Here is an 18230-nt window from a genome sequence, read left to right as displayed (position 1 = left end):
GTTCTCCAAGTATGGAGGTCCAGTTTGAGCTTACGCAAAAAGTGGACGTAATTGGCGTCAAATAGATCCAATAGATCAGGGGTGCTTTGGGTCCCCAGGTATTTGAGGCTGCGGTCTTCCCAACGAAAATGGAGAGATCGCTGAAGCCGCTGGATCGAGGCATCAGGTAGTTAGACATTGAGCGCGGATGACTTGGTACCCTTTCCAACTTCAAAATAAATTATTCTATGTAGGGAGAGGATGTCCATCAAGCAAGGTAAAGACGATTCTGGGTCGGTGACAAAAAAGATAAGATAATCGGCATAGGCGGCAAGTTTGTGGGAGCCAGACGGTGTCGACAATCCAGGGAAGGCCTGAGAGGACCTCACAGTGCATAAGAGGGGTTTGAGTGAGGGTGAAAATGATGGGGGATAAAAGACATCCTTGACGGGTTCCATTTGTTAGGGGAAAGTATGTCGATTTTGGTCTTGTTGACAGCTAGAGCGGCCGTTGGGAAGGAGTATAGTGCAAGTATCCATGACAGCATATTGGGGCGTAGTCTTTTGTGGCGTAGAGTGGAACGCATGAACCCCCAGTCCACTCTGTCAAAGGCCTTTTCTCTTCCATTCATTGAAGGACACAGGGAATAGATCGTGGATCATGTACCGTAGGGTATATCGCCACCTGCAGGAGAAGGACGCTAGACACAAAAGAAAAGACTAAAACAGCCTGGGGTGGGCCCCTGCTGGTGGCCCAACCCCCCACATGCTGACAAGTCTCCAGTTTTTGGCCTTGCATCAGGAGTAAGGAGCTAAGAATTTTTTCTCTGTAATGCTGTCTATTTCCTCTTTTTTTTTTTTTTTCCCCGCTGGATCTTCGATCAAGTATCTGCAGGGCGACATGCTGGACAATTGTGGGTCCTTATAGTCTTCCCTGCGTGATCAGCGAGTGCATGCAGACTTTGCCACGGTGGGTCGGCTGTGACGGCTCTGTTCAAGCAGAGTGGCCTGTGGGTTCGTCCCGGCGGTGTACATATGACTACGGGGGTCTCGGCTTCCCAATCACAGTACTCCATACAGGCTGGCGGCGCCTCGGCCGCGGTCTTCGGCGTTTCCGCTCTCCCTGTCCGCCTTACCTGTTGGCTCGGCTTCCCGGAATCCTTGGGATCGTCACCCCCTTGTGGGTGAAGTGTGCTGGCTGTCTCTGGGGTTTCGGGCGGCCCCCCCACTGGTGGCATGTATGTATGACTGGGGTGATGCATGGCGTTTTGAAGCTTCTGGCCTCTGGTTATCCTGGGGATGCAGGTTCTGGCTGGGAGTCATTGGTGGCACCAAGGTGGCAGCTTCCGGGGCTCTAGCTTGTCAGACGGTCCGGGTGTGGGGCGGATGCCATTATGCTGCTTCGGGCCTGCCTGTGTGGCAGTCGGCCGGTATTTTATGCCCTGGTCTCCCTGCGGCCTAGTGGAGGGGCTGGTATGTGGGGACTGGGGCAGGATGGACCACGGTGCTGGGTGTTGGAGCGCCGCGTTCGTTCCCCTGTTTCGTGTGGCAGGTGGCCGTTACTTGAGTCCCCGGCTTTGCGGCCTAGTGAAGTAGGTGCGACTGCCATCTTGGTTCTGCGCGGGCGCCTTGCCGGTGACGTCACTTCCGCCCGAGCTCGTTTGTTGCAGAGACAGGCCATGCACACTCTGCTGCTGGGGCTGTGCATCTGAGCAACACCTAGGGAGGCTGCTGCTGACACTGCTGCTGGCACTCTAGGACGTGGCCCACCTGGAGGTTGTGAGTACTGTGGGGCCCCCCCCCCTCTTTCTGCTGTGGTCTCCGTGGGTCATGGGGGCGGTTGGTGTCTGTGTGGACTGTGTATCATGGGCCGCAGGGGGGAGGCGGTCACGCTTAAGCCAGCTGTGGTGCCTTGTGCGGGCTGTGGGAATATATCTAAGGATACTTCCTAGTCTCCTATGTGCGGCCTGTACGCCTGCGTTCCTTTCCTGGTCACCTGTCTTGCCCTCTGGGTCCTCTGTGGGTTGGTTAACTCTGCGGGTTTCGCACTCTCTTGGCAGTTTTTGTGTCCGCCATGGACAATTTGTGATCTGCATTGAACGTGCCTTGATGCAGAGGCCTGCTAGGCAGCGTGTTCTGCCGTGGCCTTCTGCTATTTCCGAGAAGTCGGTAGGATCGGTGGCTTATTCTGCGACGTGGGTTCGTCCTGATACTGGGCACTCTTCCCCGCAGGATTCGGGCAGTGAGGACAGGTCGTTGGCCTCACTTGGGTCCGGGAGCATGAATTGGTCTCAGCGCTGATCCGTTCAGTCAGGAAGACGATCAAGATTGTAGACGCTCCAAGTTCTTCTGCGCTTCACCTGGTTCAGTTTGCGACGCACAGTAGTGGGCATTCCACTAAGGTTTGTCCTTGCGGTTTTTTCTGGTGACTTCTTTTACGAGGAGTGACAGCGTCCAGCCAAGTACCATTCAGTGCCTGAACGCTTCTCTGTCGGTTATCCCACTTTGATGAAGTGGGCGTCTGCTCCGGCGGTGGATCCTTTGGTTTCGCGTCTGATCAGGGCTACTGTTATTTCGGTAGGGGAGTCTCGGTAGTTTTTTTCCCCCACACCTGGGTACGGGAACTGATTTTTCTTCAGACTACAAGATGAAGGTTCTGACCTAGTCCCGGGGACAGGTTTTTTTTCCCCCCCTCCAACCTGCGCCTCTCTCCTCAGGGGCTCGCGGATCTTCACCGAGTGATGGCAGACCTCTTGTTGCGAGGGGTGATCGTCCCGGGCCCTCTTGGGAAAGGTTCATAAGGTTTTTATTCAAATCTGTTTACTGTGCCAAAGAAGGAGGGGATTCGGCACATTTTGAATCTCAAATGTTGGAACGCCTTTGTGCGGATTCGCAGGTTTCGGATGGAATCTGTCAGGTCTGGGTGGTGCCTTTATGTCAGAGGGTCCTTCTGGGTTCGGTCACCATCGAGTTAGACTATCTTCATGTTCCCAGTTGTCATTTCCATCACTGCTATCTTCGTTTTGTGGTGGAGGAGGAGCATGTCCAGTTTGTGGCTCTGCTTTTCGGTCTGGCGTCGCCCCCCCAGAGTTTTCACCAAGGTGGTGGCTCCGATTCTGGCGTTGCGCTGTCGGGAAATCTCATGTTGGGGTGTCTGGATGATCTACTCCTTGAAGGCTGAGTCGCTTTTTCCCTTGGGTTGGTTTCTGCACTTCTGTATGTCCTGTCTTGTGCCATCTCCATGTCTGGTTCTGTACACCGTTCTGGCCCGAGTTTTTCTCGCCCTGGAGAACCTTCGAACACTCCGTTCTCAGGTAATGTTGTTGTGGTCTCGGAAGTGGTCGATGATCCACTTCTACATGCGGGTGCTGGGCCTCGTGGTAGCCTCCTTCGAGGTGGTGCCATACCACACGCCCAGCGTCACACCAGGACTCTCCAGCGTGACATCTTGTTGCAGTGGGACAAGTCTCCCTTATCACTGGCCCGGGCGGTTTGGGTGTCAAGGAGGGTTTCCTCCTTGGTGGCTTCTGTCTCTGACACTGGTATCGGTACTCCTTGCTTCCCCTGAGTTGGACGCTGGTCACCATGGACGCCAGCCTCCTGGGCTGGGGAGGAGTAGACTCCCGGTCAATGCCTGGTTGTTGGTGCAGTCTCACCTGTCCATTACCGCGTTGGAGCTTAGTGCCATCCACTGCCCGTCCAGGACAGAGGGACGTCTTTGAGACCTGCTGGTTCGGGTTAAGTCAGACAACGCAGCGACCCCAGCTTAAGTCTATACTCAATTGCCGTATCGAGCTCGGGCGGGGGAGGGAGGTAGGGGTCAGCATGCAAGTTCTAAAGTTTGCCATTATAGGTCCTGAACTGCGCCGCTATGTCATTGGAAAGGACCGCCGCTCCCCCAGTCGAAGAGTTTATGCGAGGAATAAAGGTTTTTGTTTGCGGGCCCCTAAGGACTCTGGCTAGGAGCCTGCCAGGCTTGTTTGAGTATTTGTATAGGGTGCGTTTGCCACGCAGCAAAATTTATTTTGGTTTTGGTGAATAACAGGTCGTTGAGCTCTTCCCGCACACTGACTAGTCTGCGGTATGTGAGCCTGGCCAAAGATTGCTTATGCTGCAACTCAAAGTCTCGCATTTCCTCCAACAGTAATGAACATCTAAATAGCAATGAACATCTGCAGCTGGGGGAAGACCTCGGGTGTGGTGAGGCAGCGCATACCATCAAGGAACACATCATGCAGTTGGCAGTAGGAGAGCAAAGTACAGAGATTGGTAACCAACAAGTAACAATATGTACAAGGAGCCAAGGAGGTATTGGCTGGCGACGCAGGGATAAAGGCTGTGGCGGGCCAGTCCCGTAGAGCGGTGCCCCCGACCGATCCCCTCAGGGACCAGTCGGGACCCCAGATGGGAAACCCTGAGGCCCCCCCAATATGGACGTAACAGCCTGGCGGTCCCACTGGCATATCCTTAGTCCCCCCCCTGCGGACCACCCCTCGTCCACCAGCTGCTGTACCGTTGACTCAGGCGAAGGGGAGAGAAAAGCCCCCCTGCTCCATAGCAAGGGAGGCACAGAGGGCACCCAGTAATACCAGTGTACGAATTCCACCTGCGAAAAGAAGGGCAAGTTAGAGAATCGCCTAGGAACATTGCAACAAAAATAAACTGTAGGACCCTTCCGCGGGGGGTGATGCCGGATAGCTGAGATATCCCCCCTCATCCTTTTATCTCCACTCCTCTGACATCTTGTGTGGGAGAAGACCTGGTGCTTCGGCCCATGGAAAATTAAAAAGTGGGCCAGGTGGAAAGAAGCAAGGTGGTTCCAGGTAGTGAATGTGTGGGAAGACCGTCAGGTGGAAGTCTCAGGCAGCGGGTACTTGACAACCCACTCAAGTCAAGGTTCATACCGGTTCGGACCAGAGTGGAGGGAGGCTGCACGAGGAGGAGGCCTGCCTCGGCCCCTAACAGGGTAAGGGTTTAGTCTCGGATGGAGAGGGAGAGCAGGCCGCGCAAGCGGGAAATCCAGCCAGTTAGTAATCTCCACCACGCTTGAATCCAGAAATACGTAGAGATCAGACAGTTGGTCCGGAGATTGTAGGAAGAAGGATCGGTATTTCCGTCGGACGATGAGGTGGAAAGGGTGGCCCCATCTATACGAAGCCCCTGCCGAACGGATAAGATCCAACACCGGCCGCAGGAGCCTGCGCATCCGCAAGGTATGCCTGGACAGGTCTGGCATCACCTGTATGTGAGCCCCGTCGAAGTCCAATGGGCCCTGCGACCCGCTCGTCGCAGGATCTCCTCCTTGATCGCAAAGAAATGGACACGACAGGGCACGTCCCTTGGGGGCACCAGCAGACCCGAGCATTGGCCCTTGTGCTCTGTGCACCCTGTCAAGTTTCACGAAGTCCGTCAGGGGCCTGTACCGGGTATTGGTTCACTATGGCTGCAACAGTTGACCACAGGCCTCTCCCAGATGTCGCTTCGGGTATGCCTTACAGCCGGAGGTTGTTCCTGCAATTCCGGTTCTCAAGATCATCTTGTGTGAGAAACATGGCGGTCATTCGCTGATTAAGAGTGGCCCAGCTCCAATGTTGCCAGCCTGGATTCAAACCCAGAGGCGGGTGTTTCAAGCGAGCCCACTTTTCCCTCCAGGGAGATCACTTGCTGCTTGACTTCTGTGACTTCAGCCCGCAGGGTTGCCACGATATTGGAGGCCATGTTATTCAGGTCCTCCTTCGTAGGCAAGTAGGAGAGGACGTCCCGCCATTCGCTGGCCTGCCCCCCCTGGGGAGCTCGTTGTGCTGCGAGAGCCCGCTGAACCCGTCAAAATCCACGCTGGGGAGCTGCGGGGTCGGGATGGGAGGCGCAGAGGGGTCCGGGTTGCCAGCGGGAGGAGCCAGTGTAGTGGCCTGAGACTTACCTTGTGCCTTCAGGGGAGTGGCGACACAGGTCGAGGCCGATGCTTAAGTAGGCCCCATCGCGGTCGTCGTATGGGCGAGAACTTGTGCTGATGCGGGAGCAAAGTAGCGGAGAAGATCCGGTCCCCGGGTGGTGGGGTTGCAGCGTCGTTTCCCCCCCCCCCTGCAGTGGGGGAATGTATCAAATCTGGAGCAGATTTGCAGTGCAACCAATCAGCTTCTCGGCTCATTTTCAACTCTTAAGCAAACTGAAAGATGCTGATTGGTTGCCATGGGCAACTGCTCCAGATTCTGTCTGCTCCAGCTTTAATAAATTCCCCCAACGTCTTTTGGACAGACAAGACCAAAGTGGAGATGTTTGGCCATAATGCACAGCACCACGTTTGGGGAAAGCCAAACACCGCATATCAGCACACACCTCTTACCAACTGTCAAGCATGGTGGTGGAAGGGTGATTTAGGGCTTGTTTTGCAGTCATTGGGTCAACCTTGAACTCTGTATACTAAAGTATTTTACAGTCAAACGTGAGGCCATCTGTTGGACAGCTAAAGCTCTTTCATGCAAGGCTTTTTTTTTTTTTGTAATTCATAAGGATAAACTCCTCAGACCAAAGGATTCCTTTCCACCTAAGGCAGTGTCATCCTTTTCATCTGAGGGTTTTATTTGCCTTCCTTTTTGTCCTGCTCCAAAATATTCCAAGGAGAAGTTTTCGAGCAGCCACTGTATGGCTGTGGTCAGGGCTGAGTCTTGTTTTTCGGTTACAGCTCTCTAAAGGACCTTGCAGGTGGCTACCTGCATCTTGTTTCACCATTTCTAGGTGGGTTAGATAGGTAATCTTACATGCTTACTGTCTAGGGTATGGCTCTGTCTTTTCCTGTAAAGGTTCACTCTAATAGATCTGTCAGTACTACTTGGACTTTTAGGCATCCGACATCTGCATTACAAATTTGTTAGGCTGCCACCTGGTCTTCTTTTAGGCTGCTATTCAAGTTGGGGTTTTTGTTTTGGCCAGTTGGCAGTTGTTTGCTGTGTTGCTCACCACTCAGTGCATTGCTTTTGGATGTCCCAGTCTATGAATTGCCTCTGTCTTGCACTGTTTAATCGAGAAAGCAGGATTTTTGACTTGGAAGTAAAATCAATTTCTTGGAAAGAGAGAAACGGCACCCTCTTCTCTCTATCCTCTATTGCATGCTAAGAAAACGGAGGATTTCCTGCACTGGGAGGTGTTATGAGGACACGGCACTGGCCAGTGTTCAATCACCTGATGATATCTTCATATTACTCAATAGTCTGAATTGCCTGTGTACTGTACTGCAAGAAACCATTAGCCATTACTGTTAGCCAAAAATCCTGCTTTACGTTGCTAAAGGAACCTGATGATGACATCCTCCAGTTTACGATGACATCCTCCAGTTTACGAAAGGATAATGTGCCTGACGGGACCCAACTTTATCTAATAATTCATCCACCCGGGTTACGGGATAAACATCAAATTTGGTCATTTAATTTAGCCTCCTGAACTCATTGCAGAGACTCAGGTAGCCACCCCCCTTAGGGTTGAGCGTCATGGGACTTGACCATTCCCTGTTAAACTCCTCTAAAACTCCAAGGGAGTTCATTTCTGTGCCTCTTCTGAAATGGCATTGAGTCAGGTACCCGATAAGTTTCACTACGAACCACAGCAGCATGCAAATCTGCATGCTGATTTAAAATAATCTTAAATTAAACAAACTTGTTTTTCATATTTTACAAATAGTTTATCCGATTCCTGTTTCAGTTCTGGCACAAATTATGTATGTACCCATGCTCTGCATCCTGGGAGGGCTACATCAGCAGAGCATTGCTGGGAAATCTCGTATGTATTCTCATGAGATATCGGAGAAAGGCATTTTCCTCCCCTGAGATAATGTGCATGGTCACATGTACTAGTTGTATGTCAGATTTTCATGAAGTACTGGGAGAACTAGTAACCTGCCCTTAGTTAACATGGCCACTGCTAGAAGGGCCATGGGCACATGCATAATTTGTGCCAGAACTGGACCAGGAATCGGATAAGCTATTTGTAAGTAAATGAAAAATAAGTTTGTTTAATGAATGTAAGATGATATTGACTTGACTGGGAAAGAAGAGAAATAAGGGATACAAAGGATACAAAGCCTGCAAGTATCTGTTTGTAAATGGTCATTACTAAACATTTGTAAAGTTGTGTTTGTTGCTATTTTAAAGATATGGGTAAAGTTCCTCTTTAACATGAGGCTTTTTCACAACGTAATGGTAAATTGTCAGTTCATCCATGTAAATCTGAAAACTCCTAGATTTTTTTTTTTTTTTTTTTCCTACAGTAACTTTTTACACCTCCCTGAATCTGAGTAGCGGGTGTCTCTGACATCTTATCTCTTTGCTATACCTTTTGCTCAGACACTTTAGGGTTGCTTTTTTGTTAAGATCCTTCCAGGCTTTTAGTAGCCTAACATGATAGATTAGGCAGGGTTTTGATTTGATTTTAACAGAAGCCTTAAAAACTTTTACAATATGCGCTGATGCCCCCTGGAAGACTTTGGCAATGGCCTTTCCAGATTCAAACGACCCTCTCAGAAATGACTTCAATTGAAGGCAGGGGTACCCACAGACTTTGCAAATTTACAAAGTTCTTAAAAGAAATTTGAAAATACCGGGCCAGAAATAACGCAGTTCAGTCCGCTCTTGTTTTTATTTTCCTAAATGACCAGCTAATACATAAAAATGGGCCACATCCAACACCATCTTTGTGTGAAACTGGGGAATAACTACCTAATCAACTTGATCCCATTACTTTTTTGAACTATACGGTAAGTCATGGTATACCACAGAAAGAGGGTATAGCTGTCTTTCTGGTTCTTGGGGAACGCAGTTTTAGCTTTACATTTTTCAGTTCCTGTCCAAAATTGGGATTTCACAACTGTGGTCACTTGTATATTGGCTATTGCTGGCACTGAAGCGGTTTCCTCACTCCCCAACAAGAACTGCTAGTGGGAAGAAGTTGGGTGCCTCTAATGTAGGGTTGCCAACATCATGGGCATGTTCAGGCAAAATGGTGACATGCATTTTTACACATTTTAGGAACCGGTTACCTGTGTTATGTCGTCACCTCCCCCTTTCCCCCCCCCCCAGTTCCTAAAAGCTTGGAAAATCAAAGCTCATTTTTTCCAGTGTGTAGCAAGTTCTTAACCACACCAATGATACACTACACTCTTGACCAGGGTGTGACAGGTGGAACGGGGGCGTGGCCAGAGGAGACACGGTGGCAGTGGAGGAACAGGGCAGCAGAGAAGCAATCTGGTAGCAGTGGAGGTACGAGGGAGAGCACGGGTTGAATAGTCCGCAGTCTCTTCTCCCCGCTGGTGCCGGTTGCAGTGGTCTGTCCCCGCTGCCTCTAACCAATAAAGGCGAGGAGAGCAGCGGGGATTGAAAGTGACAGACCGATGCAGCCACCACCAGCGGGGAGAAGAATGGAGGAGCAACTACTCGTAAATCAACTAATCGATGAGTCGTCAACGATTTCTCATTATCAATTTTAATCGATTTTTAACGATTAGTGTTTAGTCCTAGTTCAAATTATCTGTGACCTTGCTGGCTTTCCACGGTCAGTTTTTGCTTAAATGGCCAAGGGAACCCTGAACCTGGCTTAGAGACGACACCTCTGAATTTAGAATAACTCTTAGCCTTCTGTGCTTGCACATCAAAGTTGGTCTTTTGGGGATCCCTCGTCCAAAAGGCTGGTAGCACAACTGCCCACTGCTCTGGTAGCTTCTTTTAAAATGCCAAAATAGGCCTCCATATCATTGATAAGGTATAATTTTCATAAAGCTCTCGACCAGCTGTTATGGTTTAAACTTAGGCCTCTGTGTCTCTATCTGCCTTTGATGGGGTCTGTATTTGCTGTTGTAGAGACAGGTTCACTTTTCCTGCTCTTCCTCTGAGGCCTGGTAGGCTTCAGTCAGCTGTTGGAAGGCTAAGCGGTTCTCCTCTTGCAGTAGCTGATTTGTCTTCTGTTGGGTAGTATTGCAGTGCTGCTGGTTAGGTGCTGCCCCCATCGGAGTATGAAGTTGTAAGTGGAACAGGTTCAACTGATAAAGGCAGTGTTTAACCAAGCATGAGAAAGGGACAGTCAACAGTCAAAGCAGGTTTATCCTGCAATTTTATTCAGCAAGACGGTAAACAGTTTAAAAGATTTGTACATAGCATACATGGTACATAGCATAGAACATTAGAAATATATGCTTGTCTGAGCTACTAACTTAACTCATGACGATACCCAACAGGGTGCCTCCTAATGAAGTCTCCAAATAGGCAGGTCTTTTACCTTTTTGGTGTTCTATCAGCAGTCGGCCTTTACAACCAGCAGCAGGATCTCAAAGCAGAGAGAGAGGGAGAACAAGAGCTCTAAACATTTAGTCGGCTTGCACATAAAATGGCCTGTGGACAGCTTGGATTAATTGAGTTCTGGCTACCAGTTAAGATATAGCCCTAGGAAAGAAGGCTTTTTCCGCTCAGCTCTGCATAGCTAAGCTCCAAGACCTAGCACAAGCTATTAAGATTCTGAGGAAACTGGTTTCTCCATATCAAACCTTGGAGCCCATCAATATGTGTAGGTGAGAAACCTAGGTGACGCATGTATACCATCCACAATTCTGCCAATCAATGCCTTCCAGCACCCATTAACAACACTGAATAATAAAGTTGTAGCACTTGTAGGCTAAAGGTGAAGCAGATTATTTTGGGGCAGTGTAGTTGGGAACTGTCAACATTTCTGCAGTCTGCATAACTGCGGACCCTCCCCACCACCTCCACTTGTGTTGTCTGCAGACTGTAAAGGTGGTGAGTGACCCAGATTAAAACAAGAGGAGTGCGTCAGTGCAATTGGGGACAATGAAGGTTGAAAAGGAGACTCCAAAATGTAAGTACTTTTAGGTACTCTCATGGAGTCCAGAAACAGTGGAGATGTTGCTATGTATGTGAGTTATGGGGCAGGTCTTTGTTACAAAAAAAATCGAATAGTGGAGCAGAGATTCCTGTTCCAGATTTAGTACAAATCGACTAATTAGACTGCTATTTTGCACGGTGCACTGAATAAATAAAAGGCACAGGGACGCACAAGGAACCCTGCACATCACAACGGCAGCGGAGGCCCCCTATGCGTCACTTGTGCGTCCCTGTGCCTTTAAGGGAGGTTGGGCTTCCTCCTGACTAACCTGCACCCAATTTGATCTTTTGCCGCATGTGCTCCAAGATGGAGACTCTCATAGTTAGGACCGCACTATATAGAGGTGCCTTGGCGCTGCTGTGCGGCTTTCACATTTTCTGCAGAAGACGTGTATCTAAACCTCTGTTTCTAACCTTAGCGGTGAGACAAGTTTTTTTTTTTTGCATTCTGGCTGGTGAGTGTGCTGGGAAACCTTTTGCTGTTGTACTGTATTAAGCCCTTCCATTTGCACCTTGCTGTAAAGCTGGTAACAAGTTGATGAGTGCGTTTGCCATTTGTTTTGCTGCACTGGAGACTGGCTGCGGAGGGTTTAACACGCATGCACTAGACACAGGTATAATTGCGCATTAGCTGGGGACATCTTATCTTCCCTACAGTCTGGCCTTTTTTTTATTTGGGGTTAGCAGTGTGGACTTGTTGCTCACACAGGCTAAGCTGCCTCTTGTTAGCAGCACATCGCCACATACTAGTGTGGTATAGTTTAGTGCACCAAAGCACGACATTCTCAATCCCAATTTTGCCATTGCTGTGAATATAGATAGATATTCTCCTGTATTCATAATGTCTGAGGAGACTAAAGATTGAGAGGCAAAGGTTCTGCATGTGCAGCTAGTAGGGGGGCAGGCAGCTTCTGCAAACGCAGGACAAAGTGGTGGTTGCACTGCAACTTTAGGAGGCAAAGCACGTCTGCCTTTTCTTTCTGGCAGTGCTATACAGCCATAGCACGCAAAAGAGGTGGTGAAGTAGATAACCAAGCCTTCCTAATCCTCGCAGTGCATTCTGGTCAGCAGCTGCTAATGGGCGTTCTATAGCCATTGACCCTCAAACTGGTATGGATGGGTTGGCTGAACTGTTTTGACAAGTAACTTTATGTAGGAGAATGCTCAAGAATTCTTATCGGATGTGGAGGAAGCGCATTAGTAGCAGAGAGCGAGGGAATGGGCAGGGAGAAGCAAATGCTATTGCTGATCCTGCAGTTTACGCCACATGGGTTTTAGCAATTAAGATGGAGGGGATAATGTGATCTGAGTGCCAGAACTTAGAGGAGGAATGTGAGGTAGAGGCAAAACATCAGCAAGGCAGCTTGTTGTCCAGGGCAGCTTACAGGGGAGTGGAGAGCGCAGACACCCTATGGCACTGGTGCATGCCACTGCTATCCCCAGGTCTGCTCCCCCATATCTTGGCCTTTTAAGATATCTATTGCTGAGAGCACCACAGTTTTCTTTTTTTGTGCAGCCTTTGCCTGCTATGTATCTAGCATTGTAAATCTACCAGTCATTGGGGTATCACATGCATGAGGAGACACGATTAGCCGCCACAAAGCTTGGTGAAAGCAGCACATAGGACACCAGCCCCCACCACTGCAAGAATCGTCATCTGCAACTTCGGCATCATCTGTGGAGTCAAGCAATTGAGATTGAAGTCTGACAAGGTGTTTGACAGGTTTACCCTATGGTTCATCAAGTGGGGAAGAGGGTTGGTGTAGGGCCAGGCATAAACTTCAGCCTTGTCTCCGGCAGGCTACTCGATTTACATCACAGCCTGTGCATTCATTTCTGAATGGGGGTAGCACTCACTATGGAGGCTTCTCCCCATTCATAAACTGCTTGATAGTAAATTACTAATAAAAGCACAACCCCTCCCTCCCCCCACATAACATACACATATTGCACATGTAGTGCGTTGTTAGAACACATCGCAGTGCATGATTTTGTTTTATTTTTTTTCTGTAAAAAAACCCAAAATTAACTGTGGCAGCGCATGGCAAAGCTTTGTGACGCATTGCCATGCTTTGTGATACCTTGTGTTGCAATTAAATATACACCTGTATCATTTTATCACAACACAAACACCAAAACAATTTTTGACATAAGTCGCTTATTTACAGTTTTGCATACCTTAATTTTTTTTTTTTTACCTTTTTGCAAAAAGGCACAATTTCAAATTTGCAATTATTTGTTATTTATTAACTCAATACAGTTTTATCTTTTTAGATTTAGTCGGAAAATCATTTTTTTGGTGCAGATACTGATTTTGGTGTGTTTTAACAATTGAATTGTGTATTTTTATCGGTTTATAATTTGAGAAACATTTGCGCAATTATCGCAGGGCCTACAAATTTAGTATCACCATCTTTTTATTCTACCGGGCCTGCGCTTTCAGAAAATATATGGTTTGGGGGGTATTTACAAACGCTAGCAACCCAGCAGTTGAAAACCAAATCAATGGGAAAAAATGGCTTGGCCAGCTGATTTGAAAAATATTCCGGAGGGCTTGGCAGGGCCTTGGAATTTCTTACATACCTTTTTTTATGTGTTAGGCATTATGCAGATTACCATGCAAAAAAAATCCAGAAGGGGTTACACAGTTAAAATTTAAACCATGTAACTATTGAAGAGATTTGTAATTTTCTTTAGCCTGTTCTTTCATCTAGAGGTCACTGCCAAAACCATGCAAGTGACCTCACACTAAGCAGTAATGTGCTGTAGAGCATAACAGACTAAAGGTGCCCATACACTGCTCGATTCTCGTACGAGAATCGTGGGAAATCCCGCGATCGTACGAGAATTGAGCAGTATGAACGGAGACGTGCGACCGTTTCTACTGTACGGTCGCACGTCTTCCGTCGAACCAGCATGTTCGAAAACCAGCCGGGAATCGTACGATTCTCGGCTGGTTAGAACGGTGCTCGGAAGACAAATGCCGAACGGGCCGTTGTGCGCACGCGCACACTGCCCGTTCAGCATTGCGGTCATCGGAAGCCCGCCCCTCGGGGGGGCGGGCTTGCGATGATCGAGAGTGCGATCTGCCTGTCCAAGATAGGCAGATCGTACGTTTTTTTAATCCCTGTACAACCATTGCAAGACTAAGGTCTTGCGATGGTTGTAGAGTGTATGGCCACCTTAAGACTGCTGCTCAGTAAACAGTTTAGGTACTTTTTGGCAGCTGTATGTAAAATACATTCAGTGGCAGTTTAAATTATTTGTTTATATATTTGCCTTTAGTCGATCCTTTAGATTCAGTAGCCAGATCCATTTGTGTAGAGGTATGTTCAAGTTAACCGTTAATCATGTGGCATTTTATTTTTCTCCTCGTTCATTGAAAAACACAAGGAACAGATGGTAGATCATGTGCTGTAGGGTAATATTGCCACCAGCATGAGAAGGATGCTAGGCACAAAACAAAAGACACAGCCTAGTGGTGGCCTCTGCTGGTGGCCAACCCCCCCACCTGCTGACAAGTCTACAGTTTTTTGCCCAGCATCAGGAGTAAGGAGCTTCACATTTTTTCTCTGGAATTGTCTGGCTTTCTTTTTTTTCGCTGGACCTTATAGCAAGTGTCATCAGGGAGACAGGCTGGATGTTTATGGATCCTTGTAGTCTCCCCTGTGCGACCGGCGAGTGCTCCGATCAGTGTACGGTACTGCTGGGGACCGCGTGTTTCTCTCATGTAGCGGCCCTCTTCTTCCTTCTTGGGGGCCTCATGTGCCAGCAGCGTGCTGTCGGAGCTGGTGACGCTGGCCTCTCTGCGGTCTGGTGGAGGGGGGGATATGGGGGTAATCTGCAGCGCAGGAACTAGCAACGCTGTGGCTGTAAGTTTTTTTTGGCCGCCATTTTGGTTGAGGGCAGCTGCGTCCTTCCCTTGTGACGTCACTTCTGGTCCGACAGGCTGATGGGGGTAGTCCTTTTCGCCGTGGAGGCAGCCGAAAACCTTCGGCTGGACGCAGATCTGCTGCTGCTGATCCAGGCTGCTGGAGTACACGTGCTGGAAGACGCATTGCTGGGACCTCAGGACAGCTCTGCCTGGGGCCATGAGTTTTGCTGGGGTACCTGCTGTGGTCTCAGTGTGTTTGGCCGGTTAGTCTGTGGACGGTAGCCATGGACCGCAGGGACAAGCCTTCAGCAGGTGCTTCCCTTTCCCCACTGCGGCCTGTATGCCTGTGCCCCTTTCCCAGTCGCCATTGCTCCCCTCAGGGTCCTCAGGGGGGTGGGCAGTACCTTGATTACTGTGCTGTCCTTCGAAGTGTTTCGTCCACTATGGACTGTTGTATGACTCGCATTGAACGCGTGTTGACGCAGAGGCCTCCTAGGAAACTAATTTTGCTGTATCCTTCTCCTGTTCCTTCGGGAGAGTCGAAAGAAGGGGAGATTTCTGTAGTCAACTCGTCCTGACCCTGGGGATTCTTCCCAGCTGGATTCGGGCAGTGAGGATGAGTCGGTGGCCTCACTTATGGTTTAGGAGCGTGAATTGGTCTCTGCTCTGATCCATTCAGTTAGGAAGACGCTCAAGATTGAGGACGCTCCTAGTTCTTCCGTGCTATTGCCAGTTCAGTTTGGAACGCATAAGAGTAGGCCCTCCACTAAGGGCTTCCCTTTCATCTCCTTTGACGATTTAATGTACAAGGAGTGGAAGCAACTGATTAAGTCTTTCTCGGTGCCTAAGCGTTTCTCTGTTCACTATCCTTTTGAGGGAGTCTTTTTTTTTTTTTTTTTACAAAGTGGGCGTCTCCTCCAGCGGTGGATCCTCCCGTCTCGCGCCTGGACAAGGCTAATGTAATTTAAAGTGGAAGATTCTCCTTCCTTTCAGGATCCCACTGTCAGGAATGCAGAGGTTGTTTCGCAGACTATGTATTCCGTCTTGGATGCTCTCATGCGTTTGGTCTCTCAGACCTTGATGGAAGGGGCAAATATGTTGCACCAAGGCCTCGCCGAAGAAAGGGTTTTTTCCCCGCCTATGCTGAGCTGGCAGAACAGTTAGTGCAGGGCCTGAAGTATGTTTGCAATTCAGCTTTGTATGCTGCGCTGTTGTCCAAACTATCAGTATCTGCTGTTATGCTAAGCCGACTGCTTTGGCTTAACTACTGGCCGACTGATCAAGCTTCCAAGAAGGAGCTGACTGAGCTTCCATCTACAGGGGATCGCTTGTTTGGAGCTACGCTGGATGAGATCATTAGGGATCTGAGGGGCGGTAAGATGACTTTTCTGCCTCAGGCTAGGAAGCCTAAGGAACAACGTCAAAAGCCTAAAGAACAACGTTGAAGCCCAGTCTAGTGGGGTCTCTGTTGGGTATGTTGGTTTTGTCCATCCCTCTGCCTGTTACTGATTTGTGACGTCCCACGGTACATGATCCACGATCTGTTTCCTGTGTCCTTCAAGGAACTGAAGAGATTTTTCTACTCGCCATAAAATCCTTTTCTCTCCGTTAATTGAAGGACACATGTCTCGCCCTCTTTATTTGGGTGTATAATCCTAACTGCTTGTTACTTACTGGAGACTTGTCAGCAGGTGGGGGGTATGGCCACCAGCAGAGGCCGCCCCTAGGCTGTCTTTGTCGTTTGTTTTGTGCATAGCGTCCTCCTGCAGGTGGCGATATTACCCTAGGGTACATGATCTACAATCTGTTCTGTCCTTCAATGAACGGAGAGAAGGATTTTTACGGCGAGCACAAAAATACTTTTTCAACATTCAAGCTAATGTGTTTTCCGATCTACTGTTCCATAGTCTCCTGAACTTAAAAAAAAGTTCTCAGTCATCTCACACAGCTGCTGTAATAGAAGTTTTAGTGGCATTTGACATAATGTTTGTACTGTAAGTAAATTTTAGTTGGCGTGTATTGGAGCAATAAAAAACAGGAACAAAGAGAGCAAGATTTCACACCCCGAATTGATTGACTAAAACAAAATACAAGGAGTAGATTCCACCTTAAGGTATGTGATTACCGAAAGGGGAGGGGCTTTTAAGAAATGCTATAAACTCTCTAATTGTATAAAAATATGAATTCGTTTATTACATAATTGGAAATAAATAAATAAAGTTGAAACATAATTGGTCCAATTCACATGCAGTATAAGTGTTTCATCAAGTCAACATTTGTTTTTAAAATAGGACATAATAGAGGACTCATTCAGATAAAACCCGACATGTTTCGCCCTAATGGGCTCTTCAGGGGAATTTATATATCCTAAATAAGAGAGAACCCATGTGAGGCAAATTGGAGACTGCATTCATAAATAGAACAAGCATATATAAACACACATTATGGTATCATGGATATTAACAAAGCTTACATGGAGGAGTCCAAAGGGACCGTCAATCGACACCACTACATGAAAGGGAGGGGTCCGAGTGTTTTCAGGTGTGTTTTCCCTCTATTCGAATAAAAGCAGTCACGCATGGGAATCGTGTCAGGAGAGCAAAGCAGCAACAACAATCGAGGGCAACAGAAAAGGAGATTTGTATTGAACAGGCACAAATAGGGATTAATAAAATAATGATTTAACGAGAATAGTAAGTGAATAAATTGTGTGTAGTGATATAAAGCATGTTTGATTTATATAATATTCATAATGATGGGTAGTGATAGTAAATACTGGTGAAGCATAATATATGCAAGATGTGTATTTATGTCTGTCTGAATAATAAACGGGTGAAATTAATCAAAAAATTGTGACTTAATACTTCAATTATCAAAATACTCATAAACGTGTGTACAAGGTAGTATAGTAGCTATGCATAATGCTCAATGAGCATTACTTTTGACTGTGCACACTAAGCAACATGCACACCCACGAAAAATTACATGGGTGAAACTCAAGATACCACTCAAAAGTGTGCAAATGCAAATAACAAACGGTGCCCAAATACCAAAAAATAAGTGAATGCCTGTTTCCAATACCATTATAAAAGAATGGGACTTCAACTGCGAATCAAGTGTGTTACCTAATATAGCCAGCTTTTAGTGTGTTCCTCACGAGTGCCACATAAGAAATGACAGCATTGGCGGCCATTTATATGCTATCCATGAATGCTGCACGCCGTAGGCCCGCCCCCAAAGGGGCGGAGCCACGGCGAGCAGCACGGTGCGTAAATGGGAGAGCCCCGAGACGCGCGCACATGATGATGCAAGCGCGCATCTCCCGAGCCTCCAGGACCATAAGGGTCCAAGAGGCCCGGCAAGCAGGCCATCCAGTACGCACCCACGACTCCCATGCGCAAAAACAAAAACGAACAGAAGGAAAGGGATTTAGCAAAACACTGGGGAAGCGATCATATCAAAGGATGGATCCTCCCATGGCAGATAATTAGTGCTATC

At 48.2% G+C, this 18230-nt stretch overlaps 1 protein-coding gene across 1 annotated transcript in view; it reads left to right on the top strand.

The window, feature by feature from the left end:
- LOC108800068 (eukaryotic peptide chain release factor GTP-binding subunit ERF3A) overlaps positions 1-18230 on the top strand; it is a 219248-nt gene that overhangs the window by 34478 nt on the left and 166540 nt on the right. The window lies entirely within an intron of this gene.

This window comes from Nanorana parkeri, unplaced genomic scaffold (genome assembly GCF_000935625.1).
Source record: "Nanorana parkeri isolate BGI_ZX_2015 unplaced genomic scaffold, ASM93562v1 scaffold1899, whole genome shotgun sequence".
Classification (NCBI taxonomy): Eukaryota; Metazoa; Chordata; class Amphibia; order Anura; family Dicroglossidae; genus Nanorana; species Nanorana parkeri.
The sequence above is the reverse complement of the archived record's forward strand: the minus strand, read 5'-3'. Positions and strand labels throughout refer to the sequence as shown.